The sequence below is a fragment of the Aythya marila genome (assembly GCF_965140915.1).
Source record: "Aythya marila genome assembly, chromosome: 4".
NCBI lineage: Eukaryota > Metazoa > Chordata > Aves > Anseriformes > Anatidae > Aythya > Aythya marila.
The window spans coordinates 16371923-16378438 of record NC_139045.1 but is presented as its reverse complement, the minus strand read 5'-3'; the positions used below and the strand labels follow the sequence as shown (position 1 = coordinate 16378438).

The 6516-nt window shown below is 42.5% G+C and overlaps 1 protein-coding gene across 1 annotated transcript in view; it reads left to right on the top strand.

Moving 5' to 3' along the window:
• Positions 1-3878: 3878 nt before the first annotated feature.
• The window catches only part of CSGALNACT1 (chondroitin sulfate N-acetylgalactosaminyltransferase 1), a 43626-nt gene continuing 40988 nt past the window's right edge, over positions 3879-6516 (top strand). Inside the window, exons 1-2 of the mRNA XM_082760214.1 lie at positions 3879-3986; positions 4459-4527. The gene's annotated coding sequence lies outside the window, so the exon portion shown is untranslated. The remainder of the gene's footprint in view (positions 3987-4458; positions 4528-6516) is intronic.

Here is a 6516-nt window from a genome sequence, read left to right as displayed (position 1 = left end):
GCAGCTGGAGGACAGCAGGTATCAGAAGCTGCTTTTCAGGAGGAATGGATGTGTGAGGAGTCCTCTGCAAAACTGCTGGTGCAGAAGTGTCCCCAGACACCAGCTAGATGGAGAAATGGCAGCTTTTGAACCAGCTTCACTAGGAGTTGTAAAAACAAAACATAGCTATTTTTAATCCAGTAGGCAGAGAACTCCAGAGATATAGGAACACTTCTTTTCCATGTGTGACTGTCTTGGATAATTGTTTTCTTTTAAATCTGTCAATATATTTTTTTAATTAAATACTCTGCTGCATCTTGCAGAGATTTGTAGAATCCTCGCGTCTGCTTTTATTCCCAGAGCTGCATCTGTTTGCCCATCTACTCGGTGTTCCCAGGAAAGGAGGAGATGCAAGTCCAAGCGTTTCATCACATTGTAATTTATGCTAGCCAAGAAGCCTGAAGGGACATAGGTGAGGGAAGGAGCCACCTAATTCTTGGGAAGAATTAGCTGGTAAACTTCAGATTCCTTCCATTAAGGATGCTTGACATCTTGATGCATTGACACTTGAAGTGTCAATGGCTCTGCATACTCATTTTCCATCCTAGGAGCCGAGCCTGGAGGTGGTGGCAGGGCTGGGCTGGTCATGTTGGGGCCGAGACTTGATGCTTCCTCCCCCCCTGGAGTGGCTTTCCCCAAGTCCGCACACAGATTGTGCTGTTTGGATTTGCACAATGCAGGGCATGCTGAAGGTCTCCATATCTCAGCCAGCCAACTAGAAGTGCGCACAGCCTCCTTCCTGCAGGAATTCGGGACCCAGCTGGAATGCCTACATGAGCCTTGTTTATCAGGAAGAGGCTTTGTGACCTGCTGTAGCAGGAAACAGGCAGCACTGACCTCAAGGCAGATTAGTCATCTGATGCCGTGAAGGTTGATGTTCCCTGGGAAGAGTGTCCTGTTTCTTGAGGAAGGCATCTGAGTGGGAAAGATAACGTATGTGGAGGACTCAGGCACTATAGTTGCTGCAGTCAGTGCAGGGACAGGCGTACGTGATCCACAAAGGCAGTAGTGCACCAGCTCATATGCACCACAGCTGAGGCCATATTAGTGCAGCTGTGATCCTCCAGTCAATGCAGAGCGTTTAGAAGGAGTTAAGACTGCACTGAGCAGCAGCAGAGGGCTTTGTAAGTCATTCTCCACTTCCTAAATATCTGCTTTGGTATGATCCAAGTAGGTGGTATCCATTCTTTGTTGACTCCTGATAATTGTGCAATTCGATTCTGACTTACTGACCAACACTGATTTTTGGCATGGTTAAAAAGGAAGCTACCCTCTTTTCTAAAGGAGTCGTATAGATATTGAAAAGATGTGGAAAGCATCGTTCTCCTTTGTATTTTATGGGTAAGGCCTTGGAGAAGAGGTTTTTGGAGCTAACAGTGCAGTAGGGTCTCCACAAAACCTAGAGACTGTGTGGAAGGTGGTTTTGTTAACTGACCTCGTGTCCTTGGGCTCTGTGCAGAGCAATTTTTGCAGCTGAGAGGAGTCGTCTGGGCTGCCAGAGGCTGAAACCAAGTGCCTTGTTTGTCCCGTGGAGCTGAAGGATAGTAGGTTGGATGCTGGGTGATGGATGAGAAGGCAGAATACAAGGAGACTGGGAATCCAAGAGAGGAACTGCACACATTGTTTGGGATCCAGCACAGCTCTCTATAGGCTGGCATCTGTCAGTGACCTCACAGGTGGCAATGTCAGTACAAAAGTGCATTTTTTCAGCAGATCTGGTGGTTTCTCATGAGATGACAGAATAGAGGTCTCTGACTCTAGGGCTATCTGTCATCTTCATAGCTGAATCTATATTCTGACTTTGAAACACGGGAGTTGGCCACAATCTACTTCATTTCTATAACAGCCGAAAGGAGTTCTTATTAATTGACCTAATTTTAACTGAATCATAAAATAATATAGGTTGAAAAGGACCTCAGGAGGGCATCTGGTATAGCCACCTACTAAAAGTGCAAATAACTGCAGTTTTATGCCCCAAGATTAATAAAAAAAATATATCCATTTCAAGCAAAGAGCAAACGGGATCAATTTCCTTCAGCCTGCAACTTGACAGTGATGAGCTGTGGGGAATCGGCGTTTATAGAGGGAAAGATTTAGGTTGTCCTATGAGCAGATATTATTATTAGGAGACGTGTTAAAACACTTGCCTAGCCCCTTAGCTCTAGGAAGCTGGCCCAGACTGTAGTTCCCTTCCAGGCAGCACGGACAGAATTATTAATCACAAGACACAGAGCGCCAAAGGTACGCTCACACGGCTCGAGTGACGCGGTGGCTGGAGCTTTGTGCACAGTGACTTGCCTGGGTGTGGTAAGAGCAGAATGTAGCAGCATGCTGGCTGCGTCCCTGGTGCTCAAAGGGGACCTTGCGTTCAATTTTCAGGGCTAAGAGCTTAGAAAATGTTGTCTTTCGTATGTAAATTAATTGTAGCTTCCCCAGAAATGTATTCTGCTGCTTATGAAAACACTTTTTAGGGGAGAAATTCATTTTAACCTGAAAGTACTTGAAAGGAAGAAGGTTAATTTTTTTTTTTTTTTTTTTTTTTTTTTTTCCTGTAGAAAATATTAGTAAAGAAAGAACACAAAAAGGGAGAATTTATCTCCTGGACATGCTTCCTTTCCTCCCTCTGCCTTCCTAAATGCTCAGGCTCATAATGTCTCTGTGGCAACTCTGAAAGAGGCAGAAATAGAAAAGTTCAGTATTAACCAGCTGCACGTTTGTCTCTGCTTTTAATCTGCTGTGATGCTGAGAAGTCTGCTCCCTGGTTTGTGTTTGGAACAGAGGCCCTGACTTGTTCTGTTCTCCCCGCTCTTTGCAGGTTCTTCTCGCAGGTGTGCGTGGCCTTGTCACTTGAGTGGGATGTGCCTCAAAAACGTTGGTGTCTACAACTTTCCTTGGTTTGAGAAGCCATCCTAGTTTCCCTTTATAGCCAGCAAAGCCCAGAAGGCAGTTCAGCTGATCAGATAAAGACACAGATTGGGGTAGGTCGAACCATGCACTGAATGCCTGTCTCTGAAAGGGATGCAGGGTGGTTTTCTCGGATGCGGAGGAAATCTCTGTAGTGCAGCTCTATTGACCTCTAAACAGGTTGCTCAGTTTCCATGCTCTCTTCACAGTAAATGCCCTGCTTCAGCCGCCGAAGATGCCTTCAGTCGCCGAAGATGCCTTCAGTCATGTAGCGGTCGTTCCCAGGAGGGCCACTTAACTCATCCCATGCAGCCACAGCTCTCTGCAGTAAACACAAAGCTAGTCAGCAGCATGTGACTAATTTCCTTTAATCAGCGAATGCTGCTTGGGCTACAGCGTCCCGATGGAATTACATTAGAGGTTTCCTCTGTAAGTACTGTCTTTCAAAATTACTTTCTAACAGCACACCGAATGGCATAAGCAGGGAACAGAGTCGTGGCAGGCAGGCAGGCATCAATAGCATCCTGCTCTTAAGCTGAGGTAATGATCACTAGTTGGAATACGCTTGCATTTCCCCCAAGAACATGCAATTCTGATACATGCATGCAGGTATGTGTGTAATTACCCTCATCACCGCAGCGAAACCAGTTGAACAGCGTGTTTATAGAAACTGTCCTTAAGAGCGATTGCCTCTTGAAGGAGCACAGCTCATGTACGAGGAGTGGGACTGTCTCCAGCCAGCCCGGGGAGACGATGCTGAGAGCATATTGAAAAGCTGTCTTCAGCAGAAGCTTGCCAGTTTAACAACTCCGTTCACTGTTCCTATTGCACAGTGGGCTCTTTGACGCAACAGAAAGAGCTGCTTTTTTTTCGCTTCCTCTTAAATCCGCCTGGCCAATTTAAAGCTTGTGGATATTTCTTCCCCCTCGGGGAAAGCTTATGTGAGGATTTTCTTTTTTTAACAGTTCATTCCGTGAAACTATTTTTTTTTTATTGTTTGCTGTTAGAAAATGTTGGAGCTGAACACAAGGCTTTCTTTGCAGGTCAGTGGATGAACTCTTGACCAAAGCATTTAACATTTGAGTGTAGCTTTAGCAAGCACTGTAGTTCGGGAGGAAAAAGCAAGTTAGCAAGGTTGTATCGTTTAAGCTCATGTGTGCCTTCTGCTGGGATAGGAATCTTTTCACATCTTCCGGGACTGAGTTCTGTGCAGATGAATTTGCTGTCTTTATTCTGTAGACAAATATACCAAATTAATATTTTATTGAAAACAGGGAGATGACATCACATTTATGTCCATATTATTTAAATTCCTGAGTGTCTCTACTCTCAAAATGTAATAAACCTTACTGGTAATTTCAGGTATAAGGATTTTTGCCTTTTTATTTTGAAGCAATTGTCTTTTTGAGTGCTTTTTTACTTCTTTTCAGCATGCTTTACTGGGAAGCATGTTGCTCCTGGGCACATGCTGTTTGCAGGGAAGATAGTTATTTACTATTTTGTATTTCTTCTTAGACTGCTATCAAGAGAACTAAGAAAGGCTGTAAGCATACTGTTAATGTCACTCTTCAAGCTGTATTTGAGGTAAGGCAACCTTCTTTCCCTACCTCTGAAATTAGAATATGAAGTAGATGCAGTATTTCTTTCATGCATAGTTACTAAGATTATCGTGTTGCTATGTATTTTTCTTGTTGATAAAATGTGAATATTTGTCACAAAACCTTGCCTGTGACACTTGAAATCCTATATTTTTATTTCATCAATAGCTATTGCATTTCTGCATGTTTCTATTAGCTAGTGTACCCTAGATTAATGATATATCATTTCTGCAATTGCTTTGGTTTTCTCCTCTCTTATTATTACATTAAGTGTGTGAGTGGATTTCTTGCCCTGGGTAGGCAATTGTTATGCAAACTTTGTAAAACTGAGTTACAGATTAGTTCCACTGTGAATCACTTTCCTTGTAAGCCGATGACTTTTATGGTAATGTTTAACATAAGCAGAATTGTTTTCAAACACACAGGGCACCGTTGGTGTATTCTTTTTTAATAGGACTCTAAAATAAAGGTCTAGAAAATATATTGATTCCTATCATGGTGTTTATTTCCTTCTCCACTTAACGTTGCCTATTAGGGGAAGTATATCGCTCTGAAACATTAAATCATTATTGCGACAGTTCAGGTGGAAGGTGTCACCGCAACCCTGGCCATATGCAACTGCAATGAAAATGGAATTGGTAGAGGATACCACTGCTAAGGATTTCTGAGTAGTGTCTGGGGAATTAGAAAATAATACTATTTGTTTTTCTCTTCAAGCAATTTAAAATGTTGCCATTCAATGGAGGTTAATTTTTCTTCTGCCTATTTCTGTAGCAGTGTTACAATTCTTCAGTGCACCATTTTGACATGATTTCTCTAATTTCATTGCTATTTAAATCAATTCATCTGGATATTTGTGGCATCTCTTACAAGAGAAATCATTTTAAGGCAGACGTGCTGTACTGCAGATTCAGGAACCTTCTTCGTTTAGAAAATCATCCTAAATCTATCTTGTTTGGTTTCGCACATCTCTGAAAGTTTGCTGTTTGAATTGCAAATGATGGTGGCTTCATTCAAGACATCTGTTTTAATGGTTTGTCAGGAGGCTTTTCACATAGGATGGGGTAGGGAATGATATAAGTTAAGTTGCAAAGCTATAGTGAATTATTTTCAAGCTTACAGAGTAAGAACATTGACTTTTTAAGCATTTATAGTTTACTTGAATAAATTATTTCAAAGGTGGTGTTAAAGCCCATTAAAGCTCACTTTTCTTTAATCAGAAATGTTGCACTAAATCTTAGCATTTTGTCGTCTGTTTCAGGGAGTTACAAATTCATATCATGTCACAGTGCAAGTACACAACTTATGTCTGCCACCTGTTTTACACAGTCTAAAAAAGCTTATTCGCTACCACTGAATATATCTCACATTGCCTTAAGAACCTTAAAATGAAGCAGTAATAATAAAGCAATGTTGCCATTATATAACACATTTTCTGAAGCCTGTTGTCAACAAATTACATCCATCTCTGGTGCACCATCACTGGCAGAGGGTGTGTGTAGGGCATCACTTTGCCAGAAAGCAGGAGTGGGGAAGGAGGGAAGGTGTGGTTGCCTTGGTGTGCTCCTTCAGATCTTTGGATCAATGTGATTAGCATGCCTAATCTATTTCTACTTAGTTTATACTAGAAAGGTTTCTTTACCCCGTCTGATGAGTTTGATCCTCTTCTGACAGCATTTTCATGCTTGCACGCAGCTTACCTGTCAGGTCACATTGATTGGAAAGAGCCTATTTGTGAGTCCCCCTGAGGTACCTCTCCGAGAGAAAACCCCATCACACTGTGGCTTTGGGAGCATACCTCAGGTCACTTTAAGATTCTTGAGGAATCCCTCATTCAGATGTCTTTTCAAAACTGTTCAGGCTGGATGGCTGCGGTGTTTCGTCCCCAACCCCACCCCATTTTGTGCCTTGTGCCATGGAGCCTGCCTCAGCATGTTGTATGTATGTCTCCATGGTCTTGTAGCCTGTGGACTTG